Source organism: Mobula hypostoma, chromosome 6 (genome assembly GCF_963921235.1).
Source record: "Mobula hypostoma chromosome 6, sMobHyp1.1, whole genome shotgun sequence".
NCBI lineage: Eukaryota > Metazoa > Chordata > Chondrichthyes > Myliobatiformes > Myliobatidae > Mobula > Mobula hypostoma.
In genome coordinates this window covers 122,102,500-122,119,293 of record NC_086102.1, presented here as the reverse complement: position 1 = coordinate 122,119,293, position 16,794 = coordinate 122,102,500, and the positions used below count along the sequence as shown (strand labels likewise).

Here is a 16,794-nt window from a genome sequence, read left to right as displayed (position 1 = left end):
GCCCTAAGCCACTTCTAGATATAATATGGCATTAAAGCAATTGGCTGAAGACTGGCTTCTGTGATTATGGGGATCTCAGGAGCACCCGAGATGGATAATCTGTTCCACACTTCTCATTATGATTGTGAATGTCGTAGTTTTCTTTTTAGTGCTTGCAGTCTAGGCCCTACTATTCCTAAGATGGCTTTGGAGTGTTCTTCTGTTAGCAGAGTAATTATCCATCACTGTTCACAGGATGAGTAAGACTATAACATTTTGATCTGGTCAATTGGTTACTAGCTTGCTTAGTTCTGTCTATTGCTCATTACCTTGTTCATTATTGACACCCCTGATTTTTTTTTAAAAAAGCTTATTAAAATGACTAACTGAAGGTGAAAAGGATTAAATGTTTTCAAGAAATAAAAAGATTACGCCAGTTCATCTGCAGTTCCAGAATCTCTCTTGTAGAGTGATAAGTGAATCAATGTGAGTTTTGTCTCATGCACCAGCTTCCTCTGCATTGAGTCTCTATTTACTCTCTTTGGTGTGATGGGCAGGCTGTATTTTACCAGACTCCCAAAACACACTCCAGTGCATGTCACAGAAAGATTACCAAGACAACAGAGAAAAAGATGTGCGGATGTACTCACTCTCTTCTGAAGAAATACAACATGAACCCTTTGCTATATCTGCCCTGGTTTATTTTCAGATAGGCGATTCACCAGTGTAATGCTCCACTTAGTGACAGATGTGGAACCATCCAATAATCTGCAAGTTCAGACTTACACCATGTCCACTGTAAGTCCAATGGAACGCATAAGGACGGGCGGTGCCTATCAGAGCTGTTAGCCACAACTAGGAGGATTCCATCAAAGTAGAAAATGATGTTGAAACAGGGAAGCTAGTTTTGCAGATTGGCAAGTTGAGGATTTGAGGACATTGTCTAAAAATGAAGACAGAAGCTTTCCTGTGTAAAATTAGGGAATTGCTACCATGTGGAAATTTGGAATATTTCAAATGTCAGTGGAAGATAGCATAATTGTTCATTTTAAATCTCAGACTCAAATATTAATTAAAAATTATAGAACATAGAATCGGGCACTTGGAGAGTTTAATTGGCCTAATTTGGTCCTGCATTCTGATGCTGGCAGTCAAAATCAGAATCAGATTTAATATCACTGGCATATGTTATCAAATTTGTTGTTTTGGGGAAGCAGAAATTGCAATACATAATAAAAAACTATAAATTACGATAAAAGAGAGCAAAAATTAAGTAGTGAAAAAGAGATCAAAAAATCTTTAAAAAACTGAGGTAGTGTACATGGGCTCATTGTCTGTTCAGAAATCTGATGGCGGAAGGGAGGAAGCTGTTCCTAAAACACTGCATGTGTTTCTTCAGGTTCCTGTACCACCTCCTCGATGCTGGCAATGAGAAGAGGACATATCCTTGGTGATAGGGGTCCTTAATAATTGATGCCGCCTTTTTGAGTTATTGGTTTTTGAAGATGTCCTCTATGCTAGGAAGGCTAGTGCTCATGGTAGACTAGTCTTCAGCTTTCTGCAGCTTCTTCCACTCTTGTGCAGTTGCTCCTCCATATGATACGGTGATGTATTCAGTTAGAATGCTCTCCACAGTACATCTGTAGAAATTTGTGAGAATCGTTGATGCCATACCACTACTACTACGTCGACTCAGGCCTAGGGGGCCGGCATCGGGCACGATGACGGACTCTCCACTTCTCCCTGTCCCTTATCAGTGTGTTCAGTTCATCTACATTAGCTGTGCCGCTGTCTTCAAGGGGCGTGTTGACCATAGTTTTGGGAGGGCGCCCAGGGTTCATCCTCCCGTGCTTGGGCTCCCATATGATGACTAGGCTGGCAGGTAGCTCGGGGTAGCGTAGACAGTGCCCCGCTAGTTGCAGTCTTTTCACCTCGATTTTAGTGGAGAGCATTGGTAAGTTGTTATAGAGCTCAACGTTTGTCATGTGCTGTTGCCAACTCACATCAAGAGCCATCCGGAGCATTCGTGTATAGCAACCATCTAGAGACTTCCGCATCGTCTTGGTGAGTGTCCACGTCTCGCATCCGTACGTGAGAATGGACTCTATCTTTGCTATGAAATTCCTCTTTTTAAGCCCTCTGGTTTGGTTCGACTTCCAGATTTCCTTCATGCCGTTCATAGCCCTCTACGCCAGCGCCTTCTGTATCTTTATGTCCTTCTCCAAACTCATCATTCTTGACCCGAGGTACTTGTAGTCAAAGACTTTCTTAATGGCATCAGTCTCTACAGTCTTGAGAGTACCTTTATCGCAGTTAAACGCCATGTACTCTGTCTTTTTAGCGTTTAGGTGAAGTCCAACTTTATTGCACTCAATTTCCACTTTTGTCAGTTGCTGCTGTGCTTCCTCCATCTGGTCAGAGAGCAGGACTATGTCATCTGCAAAATCGAGATCTGTGAGTGTAACTGGTCTGACCCTTTTGGTTCACCCTGGTTTTATGGTAAAACCAAGCTTGTCATGATCTTTGGTAGCCTGTTGCAGAGCGTGATCAAGGACAATTATAAAGATGTAGGGTGCCAGAGTGTCTCCTTGCAGCACACCAGCTAGGAGCTCAAACACTGCTGTTTTTCCATCTGGTGATACAACTTTCGCCATAGTTTTGGTATAGCTGGACTCTATTGCTCTCAGTAGATGGTCTGGCACTCCGTAAGCTTTCAGGATCTTCAGCATTTTACCTCGGTGAATGGAGTCAAAAGCTTTGCGGAAATTGCTGTAAGTAAGCACAGCTGGTAGGTTGTTCTTCTTGACTTCCTCGATGATCCTACGGAGAGCAAGTATTTGCATTACTGTTGTGCGCTTCTGCCGAAAACCATTCTGATTGAATCTTAGCCTAGGGTCAATGGCGCTGAGAATCCTGTTCAAGATCATCCGATTGTATAGCTTTGCTAAGATGCAGGTCAAGCTGATACCGCGGTAGTTATCTGTCTTTGTGAGGGATCCAGACTTGGGGACTGGGATAATGTTTGAGAGTGACCACTGTTCTGGTTTGTCACCTTTCATCAGTGCCGTATTACATATGTCCAGCAAGATGTCGTCCAGGTCGCAGTTCTTCAGGACATCTGGTGGTATCCCATCTGGTCCAGCACTCCTGCCTTGTTTGAGTGCAGATTTGGCCTTCTTCAATTCCTCAACGGTGAATGGGCCGTCATCGATGTCAACTTGCGTTAGTATCGTGGGTATGTCCTCTTCTTCTTCTGTGATCGTTGGCGGGCTTCCCAGCAGGTTCTTAAAGTGGGTAAACCATGTCAGGACACAGTCCTCTGCTATTTTACCACTAATTTGACCTAATGGGGACTTCTTCCATCTACTGATTTCATTGACTATGCGCTATGCTTCTCCATGCTGCGTGTCTTCATCAGCAGCTTCTATCTCTCTAATCCTCTCAGCTAGTTCCTCTTCCTTCAGTCGGTCGTAAGTGGCAAAGAAATTCTTCTTTGCTGTCTTGAACTTGTCTCTTAGCTCTTCTGTTTCGCTCCTTCGAAGTTCGACATGACAAGCATTGACTACGCTTCTTGCTGAGAGGACGTCAGGATGTTTCAAGATCCGACTCTTCTTGATTCGCTTCACAGTAGGCAAACTCTTTGGTGCATCTGTGTGTGCGTCTATGAACTGTTGGTCGCGGTCGGTGGCAGTCTCTTCCTCCCCTTTTCCAGTGGGCCGAAGTGATTTCTCACCTCCACTGTATACTGAGCTTGAAGAACAGGTTGTGAGGAGAATGCCTTCCAGTCATAGTCATAGTCATACTTTATTGATCCCGGGGGAAATTGGTTTTCGTTACAGTTGCACCATAAATAATAAATAGTAATAGAACCATAAATAGTTAAATAGTAATATGTCAATTATGCCACTAAATTATGAAATAACTCCAGGACCAGCCTACTGGCTCAGGGTGTCTGAACCTCCAAGGGAGGAGTTGTAAAGTTTGATGGCCACAGGCAGGAATGACTTCCTATGACGCTCTGTGTTGCATCTCGGTGGAATGAGTCGCTGGCTGAATGTACTCCTGTGCCCACCCAGTACATTATGTAGTGGATGGGAGACATTGACCAAGATGGCATGCAACTTAGACAGCATCCACTTTTCAGACACCACCGTGACAGAGTCCAGTTCCATCCCCACAACATCACTGGCCTTACGAATGAGTTTGTTGATTCTCTTGGTGTCTGCTACCCTCAGCCTGCTGCTCCAGCAAAAAACAGCAAACATGATTGCACTGGCCACCACAGCCTCGTAGAACATCCTCAGCATCGTCCGGCAGATGTTAAAGGACCTCAGTCTCCTCAGGAAATAGAGAGGGCTCTGACCCTTCTTGTAGACAGCCTCAGTGTTCTTAGACCAGTCGAGTTTATTGTCAATTCGTATCCCCAGGTATTTGTAATCCTCTACCATGTCCACACTGACCCCCTGGATGGAACCAGGGTTCACCGGTACCTTAGCTCTCCTCATGTCTACCACCAGCTCCTTAGTCTTTTTCTCATTAAGCTGCAGATAATTCTGCTCACACCATGTGACAAAGTTTCCTACCGTAGCCCTGTACTCAACCTCATCTCCCTTGCTGATGCATCCAACTATGGCAGAGTCATCCGAAAACTTCTGAAGATGACAAGACTCTGTGCAGTAGTTGAAGTCCGAGGTGTAAATGGTGAAAAGAAAGGGAGACAAGACAGTTCCCCGTGGAGCTCCAGTGCTGCTGATCACTGTCGGACACACAGTGTTGCAAGCACACGTACTGTGGTCTGCCAGTCAGGTAATCAAGAATCCATGATACCAGGGAAGCATCCACCTGCATCGCTGTCAGCTTCTCCCCCAGCAGAGCAGGGTGGATGGTGTTGAATGCACTGGAGAAGTCAAAAAACATGACCCTCACAGTGCTCGCTGGCTTGTCTATCTTCTCCTTGGGACCTGTGGTTTTGGGTTGCCGCAGGCTCAGTCCCACTTGCATTGACACTACTCTGTGATCAGAACTGACCAAGTTGAAGGTGCTGTAGCCTTCTGTGTTGATCACACAATTACGCCATTTTGTTCTTATGAGGATGTAATCGAGCTGTTTCCTGCAGATGGAGGCTCTGTTTTCATATGTCCACAGTTTACCAGCTCGCTTCTTGAATTGTGTATTGGTGGCAATGAGACTGTGTTCCTGGATGAAATCAACTAGATATTGTCCATTTCTGTTGGTAAAGTCTTGGTATGAGTATGGAACATCTTCCAGTCTGACCTGGGCATTAAAATCGCCGAGTATAGCCAGCAAGTTATGTGCTGGTATTGAAGTGACAGCTTCGTGAAGTTTACTGTAGAAGGCCTCCACCTCCTTCTCCTCGCTGCAGTTGTGCGGGGAGTAACAGATGATGACAGAGGTCGCTGGGTTTCCGTCGAATTCCGCAGTGAGGATTCTGTCACTGACTGAGACTACGCTCCTCTGTGCCTTCTTCGCCTTGCGGATCAACATCAGCCCTTCTCCACCTTGTGCTGACATCGTCGTCGGCTCTCTCCATGCAGACGAGGTGATGAGGTGCATCCCCTCTACCTCTGTGAACCTTATCTCTTCGTCAGGGTGAACATGACAGTGTTCTTGGATCCCCAGGATGGAGATCTCATATCTGCTTGCCTGTGATGCCAACTCTGTGCATCGAGGCAAGAGGCAGGTGGTGTTTACGTTGAAGGTTGAGATGATCGTTTTTACCTTACAACGCAAAAGAGGTGCAGTTTGCTCAGCCCCCTTGTTGGACTCAACCCTCCCCGTGGGGTTTGAGGTCGCATCTTCATACTGCCTGTCTAGGCCAGGGTCTGGGCGTTCCGCAGAGTTCCTGTGCACTCCGGGCTCTGGAAGTATAGGGTTTGTTGGGTTGTCTGTCATCATAATACCTTACAAGGCGCGAAACGAAAGACTGTGTGGCTCGCACTCCTCACACAGACAGTGGGTGGCCGTTGACTCACCAAGAGTTCATCCGCCCTTTGACAGGTTTTGTTTTTAGTCCTGCTGGGTGCCTACACACCCTCCTCCCTGGTTAACCGAAGTGCTCCAGGGGGTGTGCCGGTTGAGTCGCTGACAACCCGACCCGAGACAGGTAGCACTGGGCTACGTGGTACCAGTAGCAAGGCAAGGCCCCTCAAGTAAAACCACTGTTGTTTCTTCTTTGAAATTGCATCAATATATTGGGCCTTGAATAGACCTTCAGAGATATTGACACCCAGGAACTTGAATCTGCTCATCCTTTCCTTTGCTGATCTCTAGATGAAGACTTGTGTATGTTCCCTTGACTTCACCTTCCTGAAGTCCACAATCAATTCACAAAATGCTAGAGGAACTCAGCAGGCCAGGCAGCATGTACGGAACAAAGTACAGTCAACTTTTCTGGCCAAAACCCTTTGGCAGGACTGGAGGAAAAAAGCTGAGCAGTAGATTTGAAAGAGAAATGCCAGGCAATAGGTGAAACCTGGAGGGGGAAGGATGAAGCAAAGAGTTAGGAAGTTGATTAGTGAAAGAGATAGAAGGCCATAGAAGAAAGAAAAAAGTTGGGGTGGGGGGAGGAGCACCAGGGGGATGTGAAGGGCGGGCAAGGAGATAACATGAGAGAGGGACAAGGAGATGGGAAATGCTGAAGTTGTGGGGGGGGGGTGCAGGAGGCATTACTGGAAGTTGGAGACATCGATATTCATGCCATCGGGTTGGAGACTACCCAAACGGAATATAAGGTGTTCCTTCAACCTAAGTGTGTCCTTATCCCGACAGTGGAGGAGGCCATGGATGGACATGTTGGAATTGGAACGGGTTTGGGAAGTGGAATTAAAATGGGTAGCCACTGGGAGGTCCCGCTTGTTCTGGCAGACAGAGCGTAGATGTTGGTGAAGCTGAGATGTCTCCCAATCTACGTCTAGTCTCACTAATATACAAGAGGCTACGCCAGGAGCAGATAATATGGATGACATTTGACTGCTAGATGCTCCAGGTTGGGTGAGCAGGATTGAGACAGGTAGGTTAATCATAAAACATATTCTACCTCCTCTACCTTTTAAAAGACTCAAATGTCCTGTCTTTGCGGTGAATGGTGAAGCCCTCGGGTGCAGCGCTGCGTCCAAAATGGCGAGAGTGAGCCACACAATCTTGATATGACAATATTTCTCTGAGGTCTTAACAATTTGACATGTTATGCTAGCTCAAAAGTGCTGCACTAAGTATATGGGGCAAACTGTATAATTAGTGAATTGGTGATTCAGTAAATGATTTGCAAAAATTGGTGGAAAGCTTTTAAAAACGAACAGAAGGCAAAAGAGCAATAAGGATAGAAATGATGAAATATGAAGGTATATTAACTAAATAATATACTGTAAAAGTGGACATCAAGTTTTTTTTTACATATATAAGGAGTAGAGAAGTAAAAGTGGTATTGGATGGCTGGAAAATGATGCAGTTGAGGTAGTAATGGGGACAAAGAAATGAGTTACTTGTGTCTGTCTTCACTGTAAAAGACACCAGTAACATTCCAGAAATTCAAGTGTCGGGGGGCAGAAGTAAGTGTAGTCACTATTATTAAAACGAAGGTGCTTGGGAAGCTGATAGGTCCTAAGGTAGATAATTCACCAGGACTGGATGGACTACACCCCAGGCTTCTGAAAGAGGTAGCTGAAGAGGTTGTAGAGGCATTAGTAGTGATCTTACAAGAATCACTATAGTCAGGAATGGTTCTGGAGGTCTGGAAAATCACAAATGTCACCCATTATTAAGGGAGGGAGGCAAAAGACGGGAAAACTTAGGCTGGTTCACTTGACTTCAGCTGTTGGTAACATGTTAGTCTACGGTTGAGAATGAAGTTTTTTTGGTGCTTGGAATCTAATGATAAAATAGCAGACATCCCATCCTGCAAAAACTCATTTCAGCGAGGTAGCACCATCAATTTGCGAGAGACTCCCGGAACTTCCGGGAGAGGTGGGATGTCTGCAATAGAGTAGCTCCTTAGCAGCTAGCCAGATAGTTTAAATAACGTTAACTATGTTAATGAACGAATGACACCTGTTAAACTCACCTCAACATATCTTTTACAGTCTTTACCCACCATGGGCAATAGAAAAGTCACTGTTGCAAACAGTGCAGCAAGCAACACTGTCATTATTTTTGACCCCTATTCGGCAGGGGTACACTTTAGGGTAGTCGGGGGTGATGTACGTTTTATATTTTCTTTTTTTTTGGAACACTTTGCCATGGCACTCTCACTCTCTCTCTCTCTCTCTCTACCGCTCTCTCTTGCTTTCTCTCTCTCGCTCACTTGCTCTCAAAAAATTGATTTCCGGGATATTGTATATAATTTGCGGGCATCAGGGAGCCACCATCAATTTGCGGGACACTCCTGGAACTTCCGGGAGGGGTGAGATGTCTGAAATGGGCCAAAGTCAGCATTGAAGGGTGATCTTACCTGACAGATTTGTTGCAATTTTTTGAGGAAATAACAAGCATAGTAGATAATGGACTGTCAGTGCATGTTGTTTGCTTGGATTTTCAGGAGGCTTTGACAAGGGGCCGCACATGAAACTGCTAAACAAGATAAGGGCCCCTGGTGTTACAGGAAAGGTACTATCATGGATTCCACCAGTTAACGGAAAACAGTTGAAGTAAAAGAGGCCTTTTCTGTTTGGCTGCCAGTGACTAGCGGCGCTCTGCAGTATTCTGCCTTGGGTCTGTTGCTTTTCACGTTATATGTTAATGATCTGGATGATGCAATTGATGGTTTTATAGCCAAGTTTGCAGTAGGTGGAGGGGCAGGTAGTGTTGAGGAAGCAGGTGATGAATTGATTTATTTCTTACATCTTTCACATACATGAGGAGCAAAAATCTTTATGTTACATCTCCATCTAAATGTACAATGTGCAACCATAGTAATTTATAATAAATAGAACAGTCAATGTAACATAGAATGCACTCAAATCAGCGTGAGTTAATCAGTCTGATGGCCTGGTGGAAGAAGCTGTCCTGGAGCCTGTTGGTCTTGGCATTTATGCTGCGGTACCATTTCCTGGATGGTAGCAGCCGGAATAGATTGTGGTTGGGGTGACTTGGGTCCCCAGTGATCCTACAGGCCCTTTTTACACACCTGTCCTTGTAAATGTCCTGAATCATGGGAAGTTCACAACTACAGATACACTGGGCTGTCCGCACCACTCTCTGCAGTGTACTGCGATTAAGGGAGGTACAGTTCCCATACCAGGCAGTTATGCAGCCAGTTAGTATACTCTCAATTGTGCCCCTGTAGAAAGTTCATAGGATTTGGGGGCCCATACTAAACTTCATCAACCATCTGAGGTGAAAGAGGCGTTGTTGTGCCTTTTTTTACCACACAGCTGGTATGTGCAGACCACGTGAGGTCCTCGGTGATGTGGGTGCCGAGGAATTTAAAGCTCATTACCCTCTCATCCCCAGGTCCATTGATGTCAATAAGGGTTAGCCCGTCTCTGTTCCTCCTGTAATCCACAACCAGCTCCTTTGTTTTTGAGACATTGAGAGAGAGGTTGTTTTCTTGACACCACTGTGTCAGAGAGATGACTTCTTCCCCAGAGAGATGACTTCTTCCCTGTAGGCCGTTTCTTTATTGTTTGAGATAAGGTCAATCAATGTAGTGTCGTCGGCAAATTTAATGCAGATTAGAGCTGTGGGTGGAGATACAGTTGTGGGTATAGGGAGAGTAAAGGAGGGGACTTAGTACACAGCCCTGAGGGGCTCCTGTATTGAGAGTCAGAGGGGTGGAGGTGAGAGAGCCTACTCTTACCTCCTGCTGGCAATCTGACAGGAAGTCCAGGATCTAGCTGCACAAGGCAGGGTCAAGGCCGTGGTCTCTGAGCTTCCTGTTGATTCTGGTTGGAACTATGGTGTTGAATGCTGAACTGTAGTCCCATATCTAAGGAAGGATCTGCTGGCATTGGGGAGTGTCCAGAGGAAGTTTAAAGGATTGATACTGGGGATCGAAGATTAATGTATGAAGACCATTTTCTGGGTCTGAACTCACTGCTGCTTAGAAGAATGAGAAAGGGGTGAGAACAGGAAGAATCTCATTGAAAGGTACCAAATATTGAAAGGCATGTATAGAGTGGATGTGAAAGAGATATTTCCAGTTGTGGAGAGCCTTAGACCAGAGAACATAGCCTTAGAATAGCAGGATTTCTCTTCAGAACAGTGATGAGAAAGAGTTTCTTTAGCCAGGCAGTGGTGAATCTGTTTATTTCATTGCAACAGACAGCTGTAGAGGCCAAGTCATTGGGTATGCAGTATTTAAAGTGGAGGTTAATTGTTTCTTGATTAGTAAGGCATTAAAAATTATTGGGAGAAAGCAGGAGAATGGGGTTCAGAGGGAAAAATAAGTCAGCCATGATCAAATGGAGAATTGACTTCATTAGCTGAATGTACAAATTATGCTCCTGTGGCTTATGTTCGTATGGTCTTTATGTAACTCCCTGATTGAGATTTTTACTGCTATGCTGCAGGTATTTCATTTAGCAATTCTGTAAAATCAGTCTGTTAGTTCTGCTTTCAGCCTGTTTGGGTTTGGACTGAGAAAAGGGGCTTTGTTGCTCAACTTCGGAATTGATGTCAGCCAATCAGGATGGTTGAACTGGGAGAAGGTTCGAGAGAACACTGGGTGGAGGGTTTTTGTGAGGGACACTGGTGTGGGCCAAGGTCTTTGTTGGCGGGAGCTGGGAGAAGACAGGCGGGAAGATGGCTGAGGATGCCATTCCTGTTGCAAAGGGTGCTTTGTGCAGATGAATGGCTTCAAGAAGGGAGGACCAATAGTCCTGTGAGGGAGCCCATCTGTTCGAGATAGATTTCAAGCAACATTCGGAAGGTGCTGTGTGTACCTTGAAAACAACAGCTTCTGGAAGATTTGAGCTCCATTGTGCATGTGTGACTGTTTAAATGTAATGGGCCCTTTTTGTTTTTAAATTTTTTTCTTTCTTTTAATAACTGGTTGCTTAAGTTACCATTCTTAAACGTACTTCTTTATAATTGTATGTAGTGTACGATCTGTTATTTCTTGCCGACTGGCAGTAAATCACACAGCATTCACACAAACTGTGGGTTTGGGTGGGCGAGACGTCCCAACCCCACGGATTTGGCGAGATCAAAGTCATATACACCCAAGACGTATGAAGCCGGAGAATGGTGGTTTTCTCGCCGTGGAGTCCAGTGGCTGTTAGTGAGGGACTAACGAGCCGCATTTGCAGAGATGCCGAGTAAAAAAGGGTTTCACTAATTTTTGAGGCTTGTTTTCACAAATTTGCAGCAGTGCTTCTTTGCTATTTTTGATTATATCTCAGAAGTATTTAATTGTCTGAAGAATTGTGGCAAGGGTTGGCATGTTTAAGTTCTTGGGTGTCAGCATGCTGAAGGATCTACCCTGGGCCCAATGTATTGAAGCATTCATGAAGAAGAAACGCCAGTGGCTCTACTTCATTGGCAGCCTAAGGAGGTTCGGTGTTACCAAAGACTTGCAAATTTCGACAGGAGTATAGTGGAGAATGCTTTGACCGATTGCATCACAGTTTGGGTTGGAGGCTCCAATGCACAAAAAGTTACAGAGAATTAGAGTCTTAGCTACCTCCTTCACAGGCACAACTCTCCCCAACATCAAGGATATCTTCAAGAGATGGTGCTTTTTCAAGAGACGGCATCCATCACTGAAGTCCCTCAGCAACCACAGTATGTCCTCTTTTGATTACAAATATCATTGAGGAGATTCAAGTGCCTGAAGACCCACACTCAAGCATTCAGAAATAGTTTTGAAACCTTCACTGTCAGAATTCTGAATGGTCTGTGGACCCATGAATAGAACCTTTTTCTTCCTTTTTTTGCATCATTTATTTTGTAATTTATAGTAATTTTATGTCTTTGCAATGTACTACCACAAAACAACAAATTTCACATCATATAAGACTCCTCCATTTCCAAGACATCCATGCTCACCCCATCATCCCATTACCTTTACAGTGATAGAGTTCCTCTTGTCCTCACCTGATACCGCATGAGCTTCTGCATCTAACACAATTCTTTGCAACTTTTGCCATCTTTAACTGGATCCTTGAACATCTTTACTTCACCCCCACTCTCCACTTCCTGCAGGAAGCACTCCCTCCATGATCCCCTTGTCCATTCGTCCCTCCCCACTAATCTCCTCCTGGCACGTATTCCTGCAAGTGAGAGAAATGCTACACTTGCCCATTCACCTCCTCCCTGACCTCTTTTCAGGGCCCCAAACAGTCCTTCCAGGTGAGGCAGCATTTTACCTGTAAATCTGTGGTCTTTTTTTGTATCCGGTGATCCCAATGTTGCCTCCTCTATGCTGGTGAGACCCGACATAAATTGGGAGACTGCTTTGTTGCGAACCTCTCCTCCATCTGCCAAAAATGGAATTTTCCAGTTGCCAACCATTTTAATTCCTATTCCGACATGTTGGTCTATGGCCTCCTCTTCTGCTTTGATGAGGCCACTCTCAGGGTGGAGGAACAACTCCTCATATTCCTTTTAGCCAGCCTCCAACCTGATGGCATGAACATCGACTTCTCCTTTCACTGATTGTTTTTCCTCTTTTTTTCCTTTTTCCCTCTTCCTTCCCTCTCTTCTATGCCTCACTCTGGCCTTTCACCTCCGCTCACCTGCCTATTCCCTCTGCCTCGTGCCTCTCTTTCTTCCTTTTCTCCCATGGTCCACTCTTCTCTCCTGTCAGATTTCTTCTTCATTAGTCCTTTACCTTTTCCACCCACCTGGTATCACCTCTCACTTTCTAGCTAGACCGACTTCCCCTCCCCCACTTTTCTATTCTGCTGCCTTCCCTCTTCCTTTCCAGTCCTGATGAAGGGTCTCAGCCCAAACTGTTGACTTCTTATTCATTTCCATAGATGCTGCCTGACCTGCAGAGTTTGTCCAGCATTTTATGTGTGTTGCGCTGGATTTCCAGAATCTGCAGAATCTCATGTGTAACAATGATAATAAGCTTGATTCTGACATATTGGATTATTTTGAGGTCGTGAAATGTAAGTTTTAACTTTTTGTGTGCTGTGATTGCATTTACTGTCTTTAACAGCTGTTACGGGAACAAACGCAGGTGCATTATTCGTTCCTTTGGCAAATGAGCCTGCCTTGAGGAAAGAAACTAAAGAAGAAAAGCAAATTGAAACCTACAAATTATTTCCACCATGAATCCCCTCCCCAAATTAGCTTTGTGGTGAATGTTTTATTGGGGGCTAAGTTGTAAGCAAATTGCTTCCCAGTTCGGTGGCTAAGTAAACTGCACAGACAATGAACTCTCCTCCCTGCACTACTAAATGCTGCTATTTCCTGTAACTTCCTATGTACATAAATTGTAAAAACTGAAAGAAAGTTTTGCACATATCTGCATGGTTCAGCTTCCCTGTCTGGAGATAGAGCATTCAAAGCAACGATGATTAGGCTTGACGTTTGTGCTGCAGTATCAAGCCTCTGACATCTGTATCCACGACATAATTTTTAAATATTATTCAGTGGAATATTGAATAGAAGCAAGGATTCTGCCGTGTAAGGTTTATTGCTTTTATTATAGCAGAATCTTGATTAAGTAGAAAATTATATTTTGTCAGGTGGAAGTTGGACAGAAAAATGTTGGCACAGTACAAAAGGGACAGATAATTATAATGCTTTCCAAGTAAATATGAGCAGAATAAGTACCTGCCCTAATTTCAAACTTAATTGTGTGAAGTGACCTGTATTTAACTTTAAATGTTAAAACAATTTCACTGAAGAATTGCAGTCTGTCATCTTTATATGTTTTTGAGGCTCAGATCATGTTACTGAAAGGTGCTTTTATTTGCGCTTTATAATTTAATGTGCATAATTGCCCTGTATATTGTATGTAATTAGAGGGACAGATCTGCTCAATTCTAACCATTCAGTGCTTGGAACAATAGCATGAGAAGTTGCTGATTTAAATCAAGCCTTTCAAGACTGGGTATTAAATATATGGTTAGAGTTCCTTCAATCGATAAAGGTTGAAGAAAAATTGACTTCAGTGAAGCTTTACGCCAGAGTGTTTGATATTTTTGTCTTTTTATTTGTCGAATTGCAGGATGTGAGAGATTCGTTCAATGTGTTTGAATACTCATTTTCCTTCACTTTGATAACAGAGTTATAATGGGGTCCATGCAATTCTCTTTCTCCCTGCACATAAAACCTCTGAATGCAGTAATTTTGACAATTGTAGATGCTTATCAGTTTTGAATTAAAGGTTGTAGCCTTTCCAGTTTGAGTATTTTTTTGCATACTGTTGTATATATCTTTCTGGAGCAAAATACTTTAGTTGTAGCATACATTTACAGCATATCAGGATTTACTTGAACAAGATATGATTTTCTGCAATGTAGCACACTAGTTCGCACCATTCTTTTTGATGTTTATGTTTCTTCATTAACTTACATTATGACTAAATAATTTGTGAATATGTACCCAAACTGTTGTTTGACCACCAGGAGCATTTAGTCTACTTATTGAATTGTGGTCTAATTATTGGGAGAGTAAATACTTGGGACTGAAATAAGATGGAGAAAGAATGCTTTTCAACTGAATAGATTAAATATTATTTTGTCATCTGTTACTCATAGGAGGCATAATTCCTACTTTCCTAGTGGTTTTCTAGTGGCAAAGCAAGACTAATATAGTGAAAGGTTAAACAAATCGATGAGAAACAAGAGGAAAAGCCAAGATTTATGTTGATTGAAATTGTCAGTAAAGGGGTTTTCGGCTGGCATTTTTCACACATTAAGTGAAAAGAAATTGAGGAATGGGGCTTCCAAAAGATTGCTTGACTTTTAATATTATAGAGTAAAAGGTCTGTTTCACTATTTTGGTTGAGACCTTTCAATATACATGATGAAAGGACTCAGCCCCAAATGTCAACTCTTTATTCCTTCCTATAGATACTGCCTGACCTGCTGAATTCCTACAGCATTTTGTGTATAGGGTGATGCAGCTAGTAGAGCGTTGTTTCACAGCTTCAATCCCGACCGCTGATTCAATCTTTCTGTGATCATGTCGATTTTGCCTAGTAACTACAGTTTCCTCCTATGTCTCAAAGGAATGCGGATGGAAGTCTAACGCCATTGCAAATTCCTACTGAAGTGTACATTTTTGGGGTTGTTGATGGGAATGCTGGGAGGTTGAAAAAAGTAGTGGGCAGTGAGATTGCATTAACCCAATAGCATGAAATATCTCCTTGTGTTGTTAGGAAGTATGGTATGTAGATGCATTTGTGAGGCCTAAACTAGGACATCTTCTGGCAGAACTTCCTTATTGTCTATGAAGGTTCTCAGTCATCCAGATCATCATATGTGAAGCAGTAGTAAATAAGGAAGTTGGACTTGCTGTGTTGTCTGGAAGATGTTTCGCCACTCATCCGAGAGGCTTCTTCAGTTCTGATACATGGTGGTTAGTTTTCCGGCTTATAAACTTTGAGAGTTGTTTAAAGGTATAGTAATCACATGAGGGTCGTTGTAAGAATTGTAGAGGTAATTAGAGGGTCATAAGTCTTATCTTTGCATGAATGGAGGGTGTAAACTATTATAGAGACATCGGGGTAGAAATGTTTGGACTGCATTGTAAGTAGCTGAAAGGTGGTGTCGTAACCCATCCCCTCTGTATATCGGCGAGACAAAACAACCTCTTCACAAACTGACACCTCAACACCAAGACCTTCGTCCTGACGAAGGGTCTCGGCCCAAAACGTTGACTGTACCTCTTCCTAGAGATGCTGCCTGGACTGCTGCATTCACCAGCAACTTTTATGTATGTTGCTTGAAATTCCAGCATCTGCAGATTTCCTCGTGTTTGTGCCTCAACACCTCAAGTCGGGATTCGGCTGTATATTTACACCTAAGGGACAAGGGACACTCCTTTGATGATAACAATGTGCATACGAGGGGTAATTGATAAGTTTGTGACCTAAGGCAGAAGGAGTCAATTTTAGAAAACCTAGCACATTAATTTTTCAACATAGTCCCCTCATACATTTACACACTTAGACCAGTGGTCGTGGAGCATACGGATCCCTTCTTTGTTGAAGTGGCCCACAGCAGGGGTGATTGATAAGTTCGTGGCCTAAGGTAGAAGAAGATGAGTTATTAACTTCAACCTTTCTGCATAATCACTCAAAGAGTTGAACTGCACGTGCATGTAACGAGAGCTGTATAGCTCATCTCCTTCTACCTGAGGCCACAAACTTATCTATCACCCCTGCTGTGGACCACTTCTGGAGGTCTAAGACACTGACTTCTACAAAGAAGGGATCCGTATGGTCCATGACCGCTGGACTAAGTGTGTAAATGTAGGAGGGGACTATGTTGAAAAATAATGTGCTAAAATTGACTCCTTCTACCTTAGGCCACAAACTTATCAATCACCCCTTGTATTTCGGACGGGGAGGACAGGTGGTTTTAAAGAGAGGTTAAAAAAGCCATCTTTGTCAAACTGGAAAACCCGTCCCTGATCGGAGGGGGTGGGGCACGACACCACCTATCAGCTACTTGCAATGCAGTGCTAACATCTCTACCCCAGCACCTCCACAACGGTTCACACCTCCATTCATGCAAAGATAAGACTGATGACCTTTTCATTACCTCTATGACTCTTAACAACCCTCATGTGATTACTATACCTTTAAACAACTCACAGAGTTTATAAGCTGGAAAACTACCCACTGTGGATCAGAACTGAAGAAGCCTCTTGGAGGAGTGGTGAAACGTCTTCCAGACA

At 43.7% G+C, this 16,794-nt stretch overlaps 1 protein-coding gene across 2 annotated transcripts in view; it reads left to right on the top strand.

Annotated features, from left to right (window-relative positions):
* bard1 (BRCA1 associated RING domain 1) overlaps positions 1-16,794 on the top strand; it is a 258,292-nt gene that overhangs the window by 78,893 nt on the left and 162,605 nt on the right. The gene's annotated exons all lie outside the window — the stretch shown is intronic.